The sequence below is a fragment of the Drosophila albomicans genome, chromosome 3 (assembly GCF_009650485.2).
Source record: "Drosophila albomicans strain 15112-1751.03 chromosome 3, ASM965048v2, whole genome shotgun sequence".
NCBI classification, from domain to species: domain Eukaryota; kingdom Metazoa; phylum Arthropoda; class Insecta; order Diptera; family Drosophilidae; genus Drosophila; species Drosophila albomicans.
In genome coordinates, this window is record NC_047629.2 from 55,262,934 (window position 1) to 55,282,775 (window position 19,842).

The 19,842-nt window shown below is 38.9% G+C and overlaps 1 protein-coding gene across 3 annotated transcripts in view; it reads left to right on the forward strand.

Moving 5' to 3' along the window:
* Nucleotides 1–4,853: 4,853 nt before the first annotated feature.
* The window catches only part of LOC117572702 (BAI1-associated protein 3), a 50,896-nt gene continuing 35,907 nt past the window's right edge, over nucleotides 4,854–19,842 (forward strand). For 2 of the 3 annotated variants that reach the window (XM_034255758.2, XM_052005283.1), the window contains exons 1-2: nucleotides 4,854–5,337; nucleotides 5,924–6,129. The gene's annotated coding sequence lies outside the window, so the exon portion shown is untranslated. Of the gene's footprint in view, nucleotides 5,430–5,923; nucleotides 6,130–19,842 lie in introns of all 3 variants that reach the window. The other variant, XM_052005282.1, reaches the window with a different exon arrangement.

Here is a 19,842-nt window from a genome sequence, read left to right on the forward strand (position 1 = left end):
GCTTTCCTCTTTCCTCTTTCTTGCCTCCTACCATTTGTCACCTGCCAGCAGTTTTAAAATAAGTTTCCATTAAACTCCAATTAAATTAGATGTTCACACATTTCTACTTTTGTGCAAAGAAACTCTTCCATCAATGTCGTTGACCAATTTCGAAATTAGCATTTCAATAATCATTTTTGGCACGTCGCGACATTGATTTTGTTATTACTCATGCGCCACGTTGTCCGCCACCAAATGAGAAAGTGAGAGATAGAGAGAATTTGATAAATTTGCCATTTTATTTGGCATTTGAGCGCTTTCATTAGTTCCTTCAAATGCAATTAGTCAATAAATTTTATGAAAATTACCAATTCCCATGCAAACGAGCGAAAGGAGAATGGCATAAACTGGTTGACAACACCAAGCACCGACCGCAATGTCCAACTGTGCTCTGCTCTGGGGAACTGCGGTGGCGTGTTCTAATATCAGTAGTCATAATTTCTGGCTGCCATCGCCGACGCATCGATCATTTATTTGGTTTTGGGGTGTGGGTAACAGAGACGCCACATCACGCAATCCCGCCTAGACGCCGCGCCGTTGAAAATTGGAAAACGTCCAACACAGTGGGGGAGCAGAAGACGAAGAGGAAAGAAGTAGTGTAACGTAGTTAACTATAGATAAAAGGCCAAACAGGCCGGTGACCTTGTGTTCCTTTGAACTTTAAGGCGTGCCCCTAACACAAAATGCATTCGAGAAACTTAAAGTCTGCTTTAACCGAAAGCACTTTTTCTTATCATTGTTATTCATGGTCCTTTCTTTTTGATTCATTTCATTGTTTGAAACTCTACTCGCCATATGTTGGATACTTTTCTGTGTCATCAAATAAGTTGAGCTCACACCTTTGTCTAATTGATTTACGTGACCAAACTTGGCAGACAATGCGAGAACCAGCAACATGATAACAAATGAAGTTTAAGTTATTTTTCGTTTTTGCTCAAAATTAATGAAAAAACGAATAGGTTTCTCGTATCAAATTCAGGCAGATGTTGCCTGCGTTGCACAATACAAAAATAACACGCATACGCCACGTGTACACAATTTATTGCAACGCTGAGGATGTTCGATTATATATATATAGTATATATATATATATTTATATGATATATGATTATATATACTATATACTATATATATATAATCATATGTATAGATGTATAGAATGTAGATGGTTGGTTTCTTTACACTTTTTAACCTCTTATCTTATTAAAATTGCTTTATTTTTTGTTTGATATTCAGTTTTTTTTTTTTACTTACCTGAATTTAAAAAATAGATAACAGGTAATACAAATTCAGTTACATTAACTTTACATTCTCTATTCTACTGTCAATATGTCTCTACAAACTGCTTCGCTTCGCGAGCACAAGGTTAGGGAATTGGTTTTGAAAATAAAGCAATAATAGCAGCAACGAAATTTGTGGAAAGCTTTAATTAAACTGCGCCACAGACTAGCACAGCAAAAGGTGGCAGGTGATGGGCAGGGTGTTCAGGGTTCAAGCGACCGTCGCGACGTTTTCGTGACCAACCTCAGGTGCAAATGCGGTCACACCCTTCAAAAGACGGCAAATCGAAAGTAACACGAGACAAATAAACAACAACAACTGCGACAACGACAACGACAACGACGAGGACGAGGACTAGAACTGTCAGGCCAAAGTATTAAAGTTATTTGTACAGCCCCTAAAATGAAGGCGTGGCAGGACTAGCTTGATTGTACGTCTATCGCGTCGCTTTATCGCAAGCTGCTAAAACTGTCGCAACGTGTGGCGAACACATTAAATGCCCGCGCAGTAAAGTATGCTACACTTTTTATATCGTTGAATTAGAGATGAACGCGTGAAAGCAAAACTGTTTCCAATTAAATATTTATATTGTTAATATATTACTATAAGATTTTATACATCAAAATTGTCTGACAACTTGCTTAGCTCAATTAAAAGTTATGTTATTTTTCGTTACCCTAAAATGCGAAAGCTGTTTGATGGTTGTTAAATGCATAAATTTGTGTTTTACTTTAGTTATGAAGAATTTTCCACTTTTCCAGTTGACATTTGTTTTTTTAATCTAAATGATAAATGGCATTTAGATTTATGTTTATTCAATACTAATTTATCTAATTATATATTTTAAATTATGTATTGAACTTAGCTAGTTGCATTTTAATTTGGATTTTTTTCTTAGTTTGCAAATTCACATCACTAAGACAGAAAAAACGATTAAAGTTTTGACCTGGTTTATGTGCGCCTGCTGGAAACGTCACAGGCTGGATTTTATTTTTCTGGTTTCTTCCTTTAATTTCGAGAGTTTTCCTCCATTGCGTGTTCTGGCCACATCGCCATTTTGTTTTTAAACTAAAGCATTCTTCCTTTCGTCCCGCGCCTTTCCTCATCCCAGTGCTGATTAGATTTCGTTAACCAAGAGGATACAAATGAAAGCATAATTAGTAACAGTGATTTGTATCGCTCGACATGACTCCGGGTGGCTTTCAACGTCCTCGTTCTCGTCCTCGTCCTCGTCCTTGCCGCTGACGTAGTCGACATCGGTTTTGTTTCTGTTCGTACTATGCTTTGGATGGGGCTTTGGCTTATAAATAGCTGACATTTCAGCTGCGACTGTAGCTGCTGGGGCCATTTCATTTGCATTCTCCCCTTAGGGCCGAAGGATTATATCAGCTTAAGCAGCAGCAGCCTGCTTGCAGTCGGCAACCATCTCGCTATTTGCATTGTTTTTGCAACTGAGTGTAACTGAGGCATAAAACGCACTTAAGCACACAGTTGCACAGTTGTTTTTGTTAAAGGTGTTTCTGCTGCCAGCTCGTGTTGCAGCTGCGGCATTAAGTTGCATTTAGTTGCGGAATTATGTGCTCCGCACTAAATGAAATGTTATTTGATATCCACACTTCAGTCTCTTCAATAAATTCACTGTAGATGGCTCAAAGTGATTGCCCCAAAAAAGTGAACTTAATATAGAAATATTGTATACAACTATTTGGTGCTCCAACTCCCTCTCTTCATATCTCAGTTGTACTGTGTGTGAGCCAATCAAAGTTCTAAAGTTCACATCATTGACAGGCTATCTTGCCAACTGGGCGAACTCAAATTAAGAAGAGATAGCGACAAGCTCCAAAACTTTTATCATTTGCACAGTTCAGAGGGACTCACAGAGGGAGAACGGGGAATGCTAGTTAGCTGTTGTGCATGGTTGCACACTAAGGGGAGCGAGACAGCGAGAGCGAGAGAAAGAGAGAGAGAGCAAGATGAAAGGCACGTTGGCGAGGGGGATTTTTGAGTTGTTGTCGTTTGGTTTAAGCGTAGCTCAATTTCTCTTTCTGCTGTTGCCTGACATACTGTTGCAATTGTAGTCCTAAAAAGTCAGCCAGGTGCAGAGCAGCAAAAATAAACACACTCTCACACTCTCACACACTCACGCACTCACACGCTACGTTCGCACAATCAATCACAGTTAGTTGGCTGGCTACTGGAGCGCGACATGTTGACAAGTAATTGGCAGCTAGCTCTACCATCAAGCATACGCCATGTAGCACGCCCTCATGCACTATGCAAATATGTATGTGAACTTTAGCTACCTTCTCCTTCTCCTTCTCATTGCATGATGTTCTGCCTGTTGTCCACGTTCCACCTCAAAATGTGATAGCCTACAAAAAGTACGAGTACAAAGCCAATCAAGCACAAGGCATGACTACAAAATCTGTGGGCACACCAAATGCCTTTAATGCCAGGCATGCTGCTCAACAGCTACAGCTACAGCTACAGCTACAGCTACAGCAGATTTTGCTGAGCGCCGTGTACGTGAAGGCCCGAAATTGGGTCACAGGGCGGGCGTAGAAATGAATAAATGGCTAAAAGAATGCCGAGACAGCGTACCCCGAGAAATTGCTCTGTGACATGGGAAAGACTGTCGAAGTGGAGGGCAGCAGGCATGGTAGAAATCAAGCCAGAGAAGCGAGCATAGCGTCCAAATACTTCATCGCTAAAAGTGGAGCAACATTTTTGAGACCGGGAACAAAACAAATCGGCGCAGGGGAATGTCGCGTTACTCGACAGCAACATGTTACCACGCGGCGATGTTTCAGCGACAGCGAGAGAAAACTAGAAGCGAAGAGAGATGGCGAGAGAGTGTGTATGTTAACTTAGAAAGCACTCGTGAGAGCGAAAGCTCTTTTTGGTGTTCGACTCTACGTTGAGTTTTTTGTTGTTGCTGCATAACCTTCATCTTGAACTTCATGGCCAGGCGATTTGGTGGGGGTGTCTAGAATGTGGCATGGCACGACGCCAAGTAGGATTGTTGGCACACGAACGCGGGTGGAGAGGGGAGAGGAGGGGAGGATGAGTCAGGCTGATTTTCACCTACTTTTTGTGCAATAAAAACAAATGCAACAGGAGGGTGTTCATTCATGAAAGCTCACACCCAAAAACTAGCAATTACTGCGTAGCGCGATGATTGCTAAATGTGAGAGAGAAAGAGAGAGATATGAAGTTCGTGAAAGAGAGAGAGTGCAAATATGTGTGAGAGGGGAAAACACAAACAAAAAAAAAAACGTTTTGTTCAAATTAATAAAATGTAAAGTTCCAAATGAATTGTAAATATTTAATCAAAATCTTCCACAATATTTAAGACAGTTAAATATGACTAAAGTATATAAAAATAAATATTACTTTTCAAATATATTGAAATTTTTAAAAACTCGGAAAGTTTAATAAAATATAAAAACTCCTATTGTGCGTACTAGTTCAAAATAAATATTTCAGGAATATAGAAAATCGAAGATTTATTTAAAACTGCAAAAAAAAGAAACATTTATTATTGAAATAATAAATATTATTCATGTTTCATTCGAAATTCAAATATTTTGTCTAACGGAAAAAGAAAGCTTCGAGGAGAAACATCGCTCACGCTCTCTTTGACTTCCAGTAACAAAACGCTTTCTCTCTCTCTCTCTCTCTCACTTCTCTCGAAAGCTGGCTCTCTCGTTGGGTACACATACACATACTAAGGCAAGTTCTTATCAAACCAACGGGCAAGCAGCTGGAAGCAGACAGGCATACAGTTAAGCAGGCGTTCAGGCAACCATTCGGGACTCGGGTGCAAGGATAACACGGGAGCAGACAGGCAGCACTTTATAAGGTGTAACACGAAACTGGAGCAATTCAGTTCGTAGTTGGCAGGCGTCGCATAAGGTTGCAACAACGAAGCAGCAGCAGCAGTGGCAGCAGTGGCAGCAGCAGTAGCAACAGCAGCAGCAGCAACGGTAGAAGAAGAAACAGGAGCAGCAGTAGTCAGTTAGTATGAAGGCAGTAGGCATACTGCTCGACACCAAATACAAAAGCTGTGTGAATAAGTGACTAAATGAATGGCCATTGAATACACGGTCGTGAGTTTTAAAGTGCGAGCGCGAGCAACGTGAATGAAATGAAGTGAACCTAAAATGAAACTAAGCCGAATTGAAATAGAATGAATTTAATTGAAGTTGAAAATTGAAGTCGAGTCGGTTCGGTTCGCAAACGAAACAATTAAAAGCAAATTGTGGCATGTGGCATGCGAGGAAGATGAAGTTGAAGTGACCAGTGTCCTGAGTCCTCTATATTCTCTGCATCCTGCTGACGCGTTGACTATGTGCATTTGCACATAATTGCAAACTGTTGCGTGGTCTGCAATTTAATTTTTTTTTATTACCATGACCGTAAAATAAAAACCCATTTGCCAACGACGTTTCTGCCACAGAGCAACGGCAACTGTTGCATATGCTATACACCCACACTCACACCCACACATAACGTACACACTCGCACTATAACCCATTGGTTTTACGATCGGTTACGGTCGCCATGCCACATTAAGTTTGCTTTTGAATGTTTTCTTTTGCAGCCTGCTTCACGGCAATAAAAAAAAGGAAGAAAAATTTAAAAGTGCCCACACCCCAACGAATGAAATAAATATAAAAATAATTGCAAACGAAACGACAAAAACAATTGGAAAATCAACAAATGAAATACGCAAATTAAAAAAAAAAAACTATCTCCTACTGAATGCTGACCGTGAATCTGCTTTGAAAGGAAAACCGTGAAATTGAGGTGAGTTGTTATTGTTGCCACCAAAGGATACTTGACTTAATATATTTCGTACACTGTTTTTAAATTATGGTATCTACATTGATCATTAAATATTAATGAGTGTACTTTAAAATACAAAGCAATTAATCCGCTTAAATAATTCGTAAATAATTTTCGTTCGAGCATCGACTTCTGTTAAGTCTGCATGAACAAATTTTAGAGTAATTTTATAAAATTAGGTCGAATTTAGTTATGCATATTTTTTGATAATCGCATTGTTTGGAAATGCTTTGTTAAATTATTTGTGGCATAGGTAAATGAAATAACGACATAAACAGTATAATCTTATTGCGTACCAAAAGAGGAGATAAGAAGTTGACCAAAATAGTTTTACTAATATATGCAGAATAGTCACGTTAATTACTGGAGTTGATTACATTTATGTTTACCGTTTTTAGTAATTTATCAATTTCGATATGAGCTTACTGACATCCTTAAAGTAGGCGGAACCAAATGTGTTTTTCTATTTGATTTGGCAAATGGGCATTTCCATGGTCACTTAAGCAATTTGCTTTATGTATTCATTTGCCATATTTGTGTCAATATTATTTAAGGCAACATATATAAAAAGAAGCCAAAATCTCTGTGGCATATTTGTGCAAGTGATGAAAAGCAAATAATGACCTTGTTTATTATCAAGGGGCCGTCGCGTTTACGAGTGTATATGGGCATTATATAATGACCAGGGAGACATGGACAAAGAGAAGAAGATAGAGAAAGAGCAAGAGATAGAGAAGGGCAATGAGAATATAGGAGCATAAACCTGACGCCGATAACGTTAACTACGCATATGCCGTGCAATTTGTTGCTCAGTTTTTTTTATCATTCGCATTTCATCGAATGACAGGGTGAGAAATGCGCAGCTGGTGTTGCCAGATACAACAGGCTTTGAGCAACAGTTACACATGTGTGGGAGTAAATATAGGGATAGGGACAAGTAGGCATCTTTCCAGCAATTAATTAAACCACAGACACACACACATATCATATGATGACTTCGCTTTATTAAAATGCGAACTACAAGCAAAATATCATAGATTTCCGATTGAAAATCGAACGTTATTTAATCTTCTAATCCAGTGCAAATCATAATTTTTGGCAAATTGTCCGTGCTGTGTGTTTACAACCTTTAAATTTTCAACTACAGGCAATATCATATATTTCGAATTGATAATTGAAAGTCACAATTTTCGAACTTGTAATGAAATTACGCCAAGTAAGGAAGAGTCCACTCGCTTAGCAGGTGACACACCTGTCGTATGAGTAATGTGTTTACGCCACGTGCTGTGCCACACACTCTCACTCACAGTGCAAACAATTAAAAGCAAAGAAAAACAGAGTAAATAACAAAGAGACAAAACATGCTTAACGTGCTTAAAAATGCTACTAGAATTTACCCTGTAAAGAAGTTTCTATGAGTCTTAAATATGATTAGAGTATAGCAATCATAAATGCAAATTAAGCAGTATTTAGTATGTTATTGTTTCTTCGAGAATGGAAGTTTAAGATTTTAATTGAACTATACAACGATAAATATGAATATACTAATGAAAAGACAGATACCCTGTGAAATGCTTTTTACAGGGTGTTCGCATACAAAAGAAATGCTGAAGCCATCGGCACAAGGTGCGGGGTTTTCCCAACGGACGACACCAAGCTTTCATGTCAACTTTGTTAATTAAATGAAGCACTTAACATCGGCGACATATTTTGTCTGCCTCCTCCCTTGGCCATCTTAACCCCTTTAGTATAAACCCCTTTTTGATGTCAGACGTTGCTGTCGCAGTTTTCAAATTGTGTTTATTCGCTGCCGTTGTTTTTGGACTGCATAATTTGTGCGAGTTCCATTTTAATGACTCACCCACTCACCCACTCGACCAGAAGTGGGAGCAGAGCTCAATGAATGCTACTCGACCTACACAGTTTTTCTTTCTCTCTTTGTTTTTTTTTTCTGATTCGCGTTCAAATCATAATTTTCGTTATGCTTCCGTTTCTTAGCGTCGGCTACTTATGTATGTGTGTTCCTTAAGTGAACAACTTCAAAGACCCTCTTGACCGTTTCAAGTGTCGCCTTTGTATTATTGACTTCTGCTCTTTTCGCTGTTCTTGTAGCTGTTATTGTTACAATTTCTTTTTTAATTTGAGTTAGAATCCACAACATCCTCAAATCAAAGAATAGAAGAGAAAATCCCAAATAAACAGAAATTATGATGGATGTTTTGTGACATTTTTCCTACAAACTTTTCTACTCATAATTATTTGTATATTTATTTTTATTGCATTTGTTAGTTGTGGTTTCTGTGGCCAGCTTACAGGCTTGTCAACCACACGAAGCAAAACAAACACAAAGACTTCCACATGCACACACACTTCTGCACTCACTCATTTGGCAGTTGGAAACAACAATAAAAATATATGGAAATAGTTTTACATGAGAAACTTTTGCCCTTAGGTGCAATGTGCCAAATAGTTGGGAATTTTTTACTAAAAGAAATGTGAATACTGCAGAGGAAGTACGTCCAACAGATATTTAAGGCATTAGAAGTGTAATAATGTAGGTGTCCAAAAGGTAATTAGAGCCAACGAGTGTGCGTAAGGTGGCAAAGTTAAAAATTCCGAAATAAAAGCAACATAGGAGTAATTAAAAAAAGTTTAAGTGCACTGAGTGACATTCGGGTTGCTTTTGTATTCATAACATCACATTTTTGACATTATATAGTGATGGACTTGTGTTGCGCAACTTGTCGATAAAAGTTTTCATTTATAGTAGGAGCACAAAACAAAGAAGAATTATATAAGAAGAAAGTGTTCTTTTTGAAGTTCAATTTCAATATTTGAAATTATTTCCATGTATTGTATTGAAAGTAATATTTCATAGTTGGCCCAGCGTGAGAAGTCATTATAATTGTATTTATAAAGTTGAATAACAACTTAATTCAAATTAGAATAGAAGGGAAATATCTTGGCAACTGCAGATAGCTTATGAATATTCACATACTCATCGATTGTAATCTGAGATTCAATTTGCAAAATTGCTATTGTTTGTGTAAAGAATGCTTGGCTAATCTCTTGAGCTATTTATGTCCTTGTATTGGGCGTATTCATTTCTTAGTCCATTATATATTTATAGTTGAATAACAGGAAAGATTCATTTGGTCTCTGTATAATGAGATGAAATTGAATACATTGCGCTGCAAGAGGGCCACATGACGACAAGCTCCATCTCCATCTCCATCTCGATCTCCACCTCCACTTCCATCTTTATCTCCAGGACGCCCTCGTACTTGATGTCCTTTGCTAAGTGCTACCCGTGACAACAAATAACAAAAATACCAAATACTCACTCGTTTCTAATATATCTTGTGTCGTTCGTTCGGCTTTTTGTTTGGTAACTCCCGCTGTGCTGACCTGTGTCACATACGTTTTCATGTCCTTGTCGCCCGCTGTGATTGAGTCCTTTCTACAGTGGGGAAATCAGAATTCAGAGAGGAAAGGATGGTAAAAATCGATGAATCATAAGCAAAAATTTAACAACAACCAAAGAAATGGGCAATTAACCTTATCAAGCAACGTGACGCGTTACACCAAATGAAATAAAATACAAAAAAAAATATAAATAAATAAATGGGAAAAAAATGTCAGGAGCTTCTTCTACTTTGTGTGTCGTTAAGAGCTATGGGCGAAATACCCTAAAAATACAAGTAGCGATGGTTGCTCAAATTTATGCCATTAGAGCAGACGGAATGCCAAAAGCAAAGGCAAACGGGCAACAGAGAGAGAGAGAGAGAGAGAGAGAGAGGTGGGCAGTTGTCTGGTGGCAGGCGGCAAAGGACAAGACGAGTGGAGAGCAAGTGAAAGGTTATGGCAAAGCAAAAAGCAATTTCAAATATTTTCGTTACCTGCTTGTAGAAATTTTTACGTCTTTCTGATTACGGCAATGCTGGCGTTTCATTCTTTTCCACATACCCTGTAAGCATACAATGCGACAAAGGAGTATGTGCGATCTTCGCGATTGTTTTTAAATCACTCGAGCTCTGCTCATCATCCAGTTGGCACGTATAGCATTCTTTGCAGCATTTTATTTTTTATTGTTGTGCTTGTTGTTGCGTAATTGTGCGCAAGAAACAGGCGATGAAATGGGTTATGTTAAGTGCGAATTGGAGGGGGAGGTGTTCACCCTAAGAATAAGAGAGAGAAACGCAAGGAGAAGGAGAATGGGACACACAAAAATTGAGAGAAAGAGAGAGGAAGCACATGCTTCAGCTTAGGGGCCAAGCAATTGAATTTCTAAAGGAACACATTCCATACTTCGCTGCGTTAAGTGTCTCTTTGAGCATTAAATGTGAAAGACTGAAATATGCTAAATTCATAGAAGAGGCAAGATGGGACAAAATGCGACATAAAACGCGATGAACAATTAAAATTCAACAATAATATCATACTTTTTGGAGAGTGAAATGCAAAGGCAAAATTTACTTTTGGTCGTTGGATTGCGTTGACAGCTGCAAGTTTTCCAAGAAAAACGAAAAGAAAATACTGCAAGATAAGCGAGGGACAAAAACCATAATCTAAAATGCAACTATTGCAGGGGACGGAAGTGGGGGACATAAAAAAGAAAATGGGTGAAATATTTGCTCACTTTGAAAATTAAACATTTGTTTTAAGTTTCTCAAAAGAATCCTTTAAGAAAGTTGACGGACTGCAGTCTAAAAAGCACTCAATAAAAGTTTAAATATGTATATATTATTCTGCAGAGAGCGAGGGAAAGGTTTTATATATATTAGAACTTATTAAGAGCAGCTAAGTTAATAGAGATAAAACTTCGCACCAGTGGAAAACTTTTTTATACTTATCCAATTTTATAAGCTTTTTTTTTATTTTTTAATGGGCGTATTAAATATTTATTAATCAACTTTACTGTTTGTAAAGATTTCCTATATACGAAACATATCTCAAAGTTTTTGTATTATAAGTCCTAACAAAATATATTTGAAAATATTGTATGTCGTCTGACACTTTCTAGGCTTTTTAATAGGAATCAAAAAGTACATATGAATGGCGAATTTCGAGTAGGATTAAACTGCGTTTTTTTAAGTTGTCTTCATGCAATGTGATGGTTTATTTCATGTTTACTGCATTCTTTTTTCATGTGCCGGGGCAACTTGCAGCTTTGGCTGAAACTATTTTTAGCTTTTATGCAAGTACAAATGTCTGGAGGCAGCTGGAACTGAGAAGCTTTGCCACCAGCTCATTGTCTATAAATAGACACGCAGTTCCAACTGTTGCGCTGTTATCACCGCCCTGCAAGGGAGGGACGAGAGACTGAGTGTTCAGAGTCTATAAATAGCAGTGAGCCTTAACAGTGGCAAAGTGGTAAAAGCAGCATAAAATCCAATAAATGCTCCCCAAAGCAGGCTACCAAATTGCTTCGCGCTTATTGTCTTTAACGTATTTATGAGCACATATCGTTTGAGGATTGTGTGATTGTACAGTCGATAGATTCAGTTGGCGAATGATGTATATAAGCTTGTCGCATGATTGATTTATATGCCCAACGTTTATTATTAATGGCCAACAAGTCAATTGAAACGAGCCGCGGCAATTTCGAGTTGCCTCTCTTCACCTTCACCTTCACCTTCATCTCCCTCTGCCCCATCCGGTCAATGGCTCATTTAATATTGATAATGTGTAAGGCAAGGCACAGGATAAATAAATGCAGCTCGAAGCTTGTAGCTAATTGTGTCTCTCTTGGGAGCTTGCGGTCCACCCAACTTTTGCGGCGTTTACTCATATGCATAGTGGCAGAATGTATTGGGGGAAAGGGAGCGGGCCTCATTAGCTGACAGCAACAGCAGCACTAACTGTTAAAGTTCTGAGTCAGCAGGAAGTAAAGACAAAGTGCAAATTTCCTCTCTTTGTGTGCGTCCTAAGTTACTTAAAGTTGCCCTCAAGGCATATCCTGCCTGTACAGCCCCGTGCTCAGCTCATATCACTTGGCAAAACTTTTCTCAGCCAGATACACACGCATGCACGCATACGGGGACACTCACCCATACGAACACACACACACACATGGCTTGTTTTAGCTAAACTTGACTCTTGTCCCAGTTGCGCCCAGGTGAGCGAGCGAACGCAGCTGACTGTTTTATAGCTCAATCATAATTTTTCACACTGTTAATGTGCAAATGCGATGCTTGGACGCACTTGACGCAGCACCAACACAGCCAACACAGCCAAACAGACAAACAGACAGACACATATGCAAAAGAAAAGCGAGACAAGGCACACACAAGTGTGTGTAAAAAGTTGTTCAAGTGTTAAATGAGATAACGCAAACACAGCGCCACTGAAAGGTGGCTGCAAAAACCGTTTCCCTGCCTCTTCGTTCTCTGTCTCTCTGTCTCGTCTCACACACACTCCCTTAAACACTACAATATACCCATTCAACCACTCAACGACGCAGCTGACAGTCTGACAGTCTCTGCATCGTAATTATTAAAAACAATGCTCGCAAGTTCTTTAGGCTCAACAAAAATGCTGAGCTGATTTTGACAGGTCGCAAATCACATACTCTGTCTAGAATTGAGTGCTAACAAAATTCAAGTATTAAAATCATTTAATTATTTAGTATTTTATATACTTCCAGTTATATATAGGGACAAGAACACCCATAGCTATTTAATATTAACTTTTCAATGCACTTTAAATTATTTTAAAGCTCACTTCTTTGTATAAGATAGATAATGTGTTTGAAGGAAAGACAGATTCATTCCGGAAAATCTGTTCGAGTCTGCTTCAGACTCAATATTATAATTCCACGTAATATACTTGAATAAGTCATGCTGCCTAAAATACGTAAGTGTATCATATTGCCAGCAAGTTGTTAAGGATAAAGAGACTAAGATTATTATTGCACACTTTTGGGCTTGCGCTAAAGTTGCCAACTTCTTGACATTCACTTTGATGCTCTCTCTAATTTATTGTTATGCTGACATTTTGATTGCGCTTTTTTGAGCAAAAAGTGCTCTTACACTTTAAGCATTTGCAAATATTTGTACGCATCGCAGCCTTTCGTAAGTTTTCTGTACATTTGCCGAGTTAATTGAGTTTCCCAACAAGTGGTTAAAGAGAAAGTGTAGAGAAACAACGGAAGGGGAAAAATTATTAACATCTACTTTGGAACAATTTCAATAATGCCGCGTGTGAATTAATAAAGCTAATAAATAATCCAAAGAATGTTAAGAATTCGTTTAATAATAATCAGTAGCTGGAATTCTGCTTTGAGTTGCATATAAAACATGTTGGAGTACTTGCCATAACATTTCTCTTGCTTGTGCAGTATTAAAATCAATAAAAATATATTTTACGTGTATCACAAATACATGAGTTAGGTTGAATTATTGCGTAAATTTAAATGAATAAATCAATAACTTTGTTTTAGAATTAAAATGAATGTATTTACACAATTTTGAACATTATTGAACTTAAAAAAAAAACAAATAAAGATATAAAAGCTTTAGAAATTGCCGAAGAAATTGAGTCATTTTCTTAATAATTGTCAAATTGTAATTTATCTCTCGTAGTGTTTTCTACTTTTACCTAATGAAAATGACAACAAACCGCGTATTAGTTTTTGCCTATCTCAATAAACAATACGTATACTTAATATTTGTGCTTTGTGTTGATAGTTGCAGATAAACAAACACTTTAGGAAAGAAAGGTTGTTAGTAAATATTCAAGTACTTTCCTTGTCTGCTCTGGTGTTGTTTAGTTTTGGGTTGTCGTCCTTGCTCCGAGACAGACAATATTTGCATAGTTTGTGAGCATATGAGTACATGCGAGCAGACGAATCTCAATTTCGATTTATTGAATATGGAAAACGAGATGTTCGCCGTTCGTTAGCTTTGACTGTGACTTTGGCGTAGCTTATTAGTTTAAATTGTAAACAGGAAGTGCTGTGGCGACGGCGATGGCGATGGCGACAACGGATATAAAGGCAGTCAAAGTGGAGGGCGGACACGGACCAGGACGTGAAACAAGACAGGCGGCTTCAAGTTGCAGAGCGCCTGTCATTGCCAGTGGCGTAAAAGTTTTAAGTAGGAGATGGAAGATGGCTAACGGATGTGACGCGACTGTTGCTTGTACTGTGGGTGGGTGGAAGGTGGGGCAATGTCTTGGGCTTGTTGCAACTGTCAAGCATTTAGTTAACTCTTGGCGCTGTCCTTGTCATTGTCAGACCGAGTCGAAAACTCAAACCCGAAACGAGCACAAGTCTTTGCCTTAGGCCAACAATCCTCAATGCCAAGTTAAAGTTTGCGAGCCACAGGCGGCAGGCGAGGCATTCGTAACTTATTCAGCCTTTGCGTGCATTTTGCATGAGCTTTGGCTTCAGTTCTTCCTCACTGAGACGCTTTTAACGGCTTAAGCATCGGCTTAAAATGCTGCCACACGCGACGTATGCGCAACGCCACTCAGCGACAACACAAAAAAAAAAAAAAAACAAACAAACAAAAAAGCGAAAATTAATTAAAAATTCTTTAGTATTTTTTTATGTGCGGACTGCGCGCCAAATCTCTTAATTATGCTTAGCAGCAACATCAAACATCAAATCACTTGCACCCTGCACAATCCTCTTTTGCCACATCCATTGCGGTTTGTTTTATTTTATTTTCACTGCTTGTTGCAGCAAAAAGTTTCATTGATCAGGCTTATTCAGCTCCTTGAAAATTCGACTAACGCCATGCTCACATTACCTCAACCTGGATCACTCCTCCTTCATGCTGATGGTATCAATGTACGTGATTTATTTCTATTTTCTTGCAAAACGTTATGCTGAGAGCCCCCTGCCTCGTGTATCGTGCGTCGTGTTTCGTGTTTCGTGTAACATGTCTACTGCTTTTTTAAATGAAAATACATACACAATTTTTAGGCAACATGAGAATAAAAGTTGCTTTTGTCAGTTGTCAAACAATGTGCATAATGCATGAGAAAAGAACCGTCTTCTTTGCCAACGTCTCCTTTTCCGCCTCAGCTCTCCTCCCCCATCTTTTCTGCTTCAGTTTGCCCCTCGAATATGCTTCTGCACTCTGTGCGCATTTGAATGCCAGTTTTCTCTCCTGGTCCGCAAAGTTTTGTGTGTGTTTTGTGCAGGTTCCTGCACCCTGCCTCTCCTCTGCTGCCCCTCCTCTGACGTGACCTCATCCAGCCCCTGCTGCAGTCGTACATGCTGCTGAATAATGGACAGCTTATTTGGGCATTAAGCTTCTTTCAATAACGGACGAACAACGACAACTTTGATTGGAAAACTCAGCAGGACAAGCACACACCGGTCCAGCAGAGGAAAGAGAGACAGAGAGACCTCTCTCTCTCTCTCTCTCTGGGAGAGCTGATGGCAGGGTCAACATCTCATTTTCATGTCGTAATATTTTGTTGTTCTTTGCATTTCGCAAATCAATTACCAAACAATGCACAGACAAATACGTAAAAATTATACAAAGAAACAATACAAAAACTTACAAATGCAACGAAGTATCACTAGGAAATACCCTGTTTAACAGATTTGCTTTATATTCAACGAGAAAGCAAATCAAAGTGACATAGCATGGCGAGTTCATCGAGTTCTGAATTACAGGGCATACGCTGCGTATGCGTATTGGCGGACTTGTTGGGAATTTGCCAACTGTCAGTCACGTACAAGTAGCAAGAAGATCGCACTTTATAAAGGTTAAAAACTTTACATGAAACTGACAAAAGCGACAGCCGAAACAAATGGCCAAGTTTTCGTATTTGGGCGCAAAGGCAAAAGTAGCGTTTGAGTTTAATGCGCACTAGTCTGCTCGTCTACTCTAGCAGATAACAACAATAGAAAATATGGCAAAATATATAAAAAAAAATAAAGAAGTAAAAAAAAAGGAATTCCACTGACAAGCGAAAGGCGAAAAGAGAGAAATGTAAATGCGTAGTAGAATGACAACTGGCAACTGGGCAAAAACGGAAACAGAAAGTGGAAATGGTAACGGAAATACGGTCTATGTGATAGTACCAAACTGTAATATGAAAACTATGAATGATGAATTGCTAAACGCCAACAGCAGCAACAAACATATTGCATAAATATGCGCAGTTCCATTCACAGACGATGATGGATCCTTGTGACTGCAAATGCTCGATGGCTCAAAGTTGTCAATAAAAAATCTACTTCTCTGGTGACTGTGGGGAAATCGACTTTACATAAACTAAATTGCAGTGGGAATGAGAAAGTTACAAATGAAAAGAAAAATGGGAGAGACAGTCGAAATTACAAAGAAAAGGTTAAATTAACAGGTAGATACGAAAGAATTTTATTTTTTGAGATACACAGGACAGCTTGAAGCGATTCAAATGATAATAGTTTTATTCAATAGAGATTGTGATTAAAAGCAAATAAATTCCAATTCAGATATAAAGCGAAAGACACGCAGAAATACACACACCAAAAACAAAACTAAAGAGAGAGCAGTAGATGGACGGACAGACGGGCAGATTTAGCTTGGAGGCTTTTGTTGTACCTCAAAATTGTTGATAGACTCTTGTTGTAGTTGTTGTGACTGGGGCACAACTCTAATTGAATTGTTTGCCATGCAACCGTCAGCAACAACGACCTAGTCTGGCCTAGGTCTGGGTCTGCTTCGAAACCCAGAACTGGATCTGACTCTGCATTGTAGGTGCCTCCTGGCATGGCGCCCATAATCGAATTAGATAAGTTAATAACTTGATAAGAAGTTACAGCTGGTTGTTGTCGTTGTTGTTTGTCGTCGTTGTCGTTGTCGTTTGCTCGGCATTGTTTGCCTGTTTTCGCTGTCAATAAACGCCAAATGAAGTTGCCAACTTGACATGCAAAAAAGGCTCTGACTCCTCCGACCCAATAACAACAGAAAAAAATGAAAACAAAATCTGTGAAAAAATCCCGGGAAAAACGTTGCGGAATGACTGTTGAAAAACAAACAAAATTTGCAGCATTTTCAATTGTTGTTGTGGTCGCTGTGGCGCTGTGTTGGCGCTGCAGATAAAGACATCAAGTTGGGCTTACTAATGAGCCTACGGGTGGAGTCATAAATATGAATATAAACATAAACATTTTCATTTAAAATTTATGAAAACCTTGACGCTAACGGACATAAAACCCAAAAGCGCCGAGAAACAAACAGTAAAACGAATAAGAAAGAGACAGACGATAAGAGAAAGCACGTTGAAAATCAGAGAGGAAAATGCGCGTATGATGCGAATATTTGCGATAATAATTTTCTATATTATTGGCTGCGTTATGGCAGGGGCGTGGCATAAATTACGACCCGAAACAACAAGGAGGCAAGCTGGCGAAAAACAAGCAAGCGAAATATATGAAAATATATAAATGCACATACATATACATAAATGTATATACAATGTTTGCCTACATTACGTATACGCGGCGTTAGATTATCGATTTAGTTGGGAGAAAAGACTTTATGCGTTCGCCATTTGCTAATACTTGTCTGGCGGCAGCATGTGGCTCTAAGAGCAAGTTCAAATAGTTTTACGCTCCCTCCCAACACTCTTTGCCCACCATTTGAAGTTGGCTGGTCCTTTGTTTTGTTTTTTGTTTTTTTTTTTTTATCATCGCTGGCCATAATTATGGGCAACTTTGTCCTGCCAGCCATGCGCTAATCAGTTCAACGCACATTGACCCACTTAGATGCGGACAGCCAGGTAGAGAATGTAAACAAGGCCAACAGCTGGTAGAGAAGTGGAAAGCCTTTTAGCCACGACGCGTTTGGAGAAGTGGTTCTGCTCGGTTAGTATGGCCAAGGGTTGCTCTTGTTGTTATCGCAGTTGTTGTTGTTGTTGCTGTTTGTTGTTGTTTTTGTTTTTGGGCATGCAAACCACAAGAACAGTCGAGGCGAGCCTGAACAACTGAAAATCCACTCGAGCAGACTCAAGCCACATGGCCGTTGACAGTTAGCCTCCAGGCAAACGCTTGCAATTTAATAGCTTTGTTATCGGTGTCGCAACGGCTAGAGGGCGTGGACAGCACACAGTCGGAGTGGGAGTGGGAGTGCGAGAACGGGAACGAAAAGTGAGGAGCCAAAGAAGAAATATTTGCCAACTGTAGGATAAATGAATCAGTCGAATCAGAAGCATGGCAGTGGAGCTGCTGTCGATAATGATGTGTGCATAAGAGGATTGTATGTGGAATCTTATACGTATGGGAGACAACGCACTTGTCGCCCTGTCGTCAGTGGGTGTGGCTGACTGACAAAGGCAACAATAATGTAAAATAACAATAATAATTTTTTCTTGGGTAAGATAGAACATTTACCACCGATTATCTTTCTACCTTTTAGTATTTACCTACAGTGAACTCTTCTTTTATATATATAATGAGTTCTAAATTTGACTAATTTGACACGCATTTTACCACTTCCAGCTTAGCTAAATTTTCCCATTTAAATTGCTTGATCTTTATCGCGAACAGAAATCAGCTTTAAGTAACAAATTTTGACTTGTGATGTCAAAATTGTCTTAAAGTGTGCATATGTTAACTTTATGTTGATGTTTTATTACTTAGCTTTAAGTTTCACATTAAAATAGTTTGCTATTAGGGTTCTAGTCAGCCATGAGTTTTCAGTTTACCAGCCAGAAAAAAAAATGGATGTGTTTACATGTGTAGAGATGTATGTATGTATATTACTCATACGCCATGTTCCGGTGGAATAGAGCAGCAGTAAATAAAATGCGGCCAAGTTTTTAATAAACACGCAACACGCAAAAGTTTTTCGACTCCGCGCTGCGTAACACAATTGGACACACATACACAGTCAACCAGACATAGAACTGGCGCAAGTTGGCTAACACACTTACAAAGAAATATTTATATGATTACTTAGACCAAAAAGTTTTTGGAAAATGGCCAAACAAAAGGCCAAATGCACGCGGACTAGCGTCAATATTCTGGGCGCTGTCGCTCATGTGTAACCTCGGAATGTTGTGTGTTTGTGTGAGTTGAACGTTTGCCTGTGTGCGCGTAGGTGTTCGACTATAGTATGTGTGTATGTGTTTATGTATGTATGCTGTAAAAAGTGGCCATGTCGCGTTCTCTTATTAAATTAGTTGGCGCACTCAGCGCACAGCTGAAACGGATGTCTGGCATATACAAACTTTTTCAATTTCCTCTATTAATGTTTGAATGTATGTGTGGGTGTGTGTCCGTGTGTGTGTGTGTGTGTGTGTGTGTGTGTGTGTGTGTGTGTGTGTGTGCGAAACTACGTGTCGTAGTGCGGCACTTTAGTGGCTGGCATTGAGCTAAGCAACACTCATAATGTGCGACAACTCGCATTCACTTTTCAGGTCAACATATAAGCTGTACTTTGCTAAACTTGACTAAACAAAAACCCCTCTCTCCCCTTCCTTACTCATCCTCTCCCCTCTCTAATACGCCAGTTTGGTTTTAGCTGTGGCCAGGTAGCTGCAGCACATCGACCTACACACACACATATTTTATCTCATTTATTTCTGGTAATTTACTTTGATTCATCGATTTTGTAACAAATACTTGTGGGTGGTTATGGGGGGCACAGCTCAAATGGTGTTGGGTGCGACTGTAGTGGAGAAGAAGAAAATAACATTTTATTGGTTATATTGTAGGGCCAACGTATG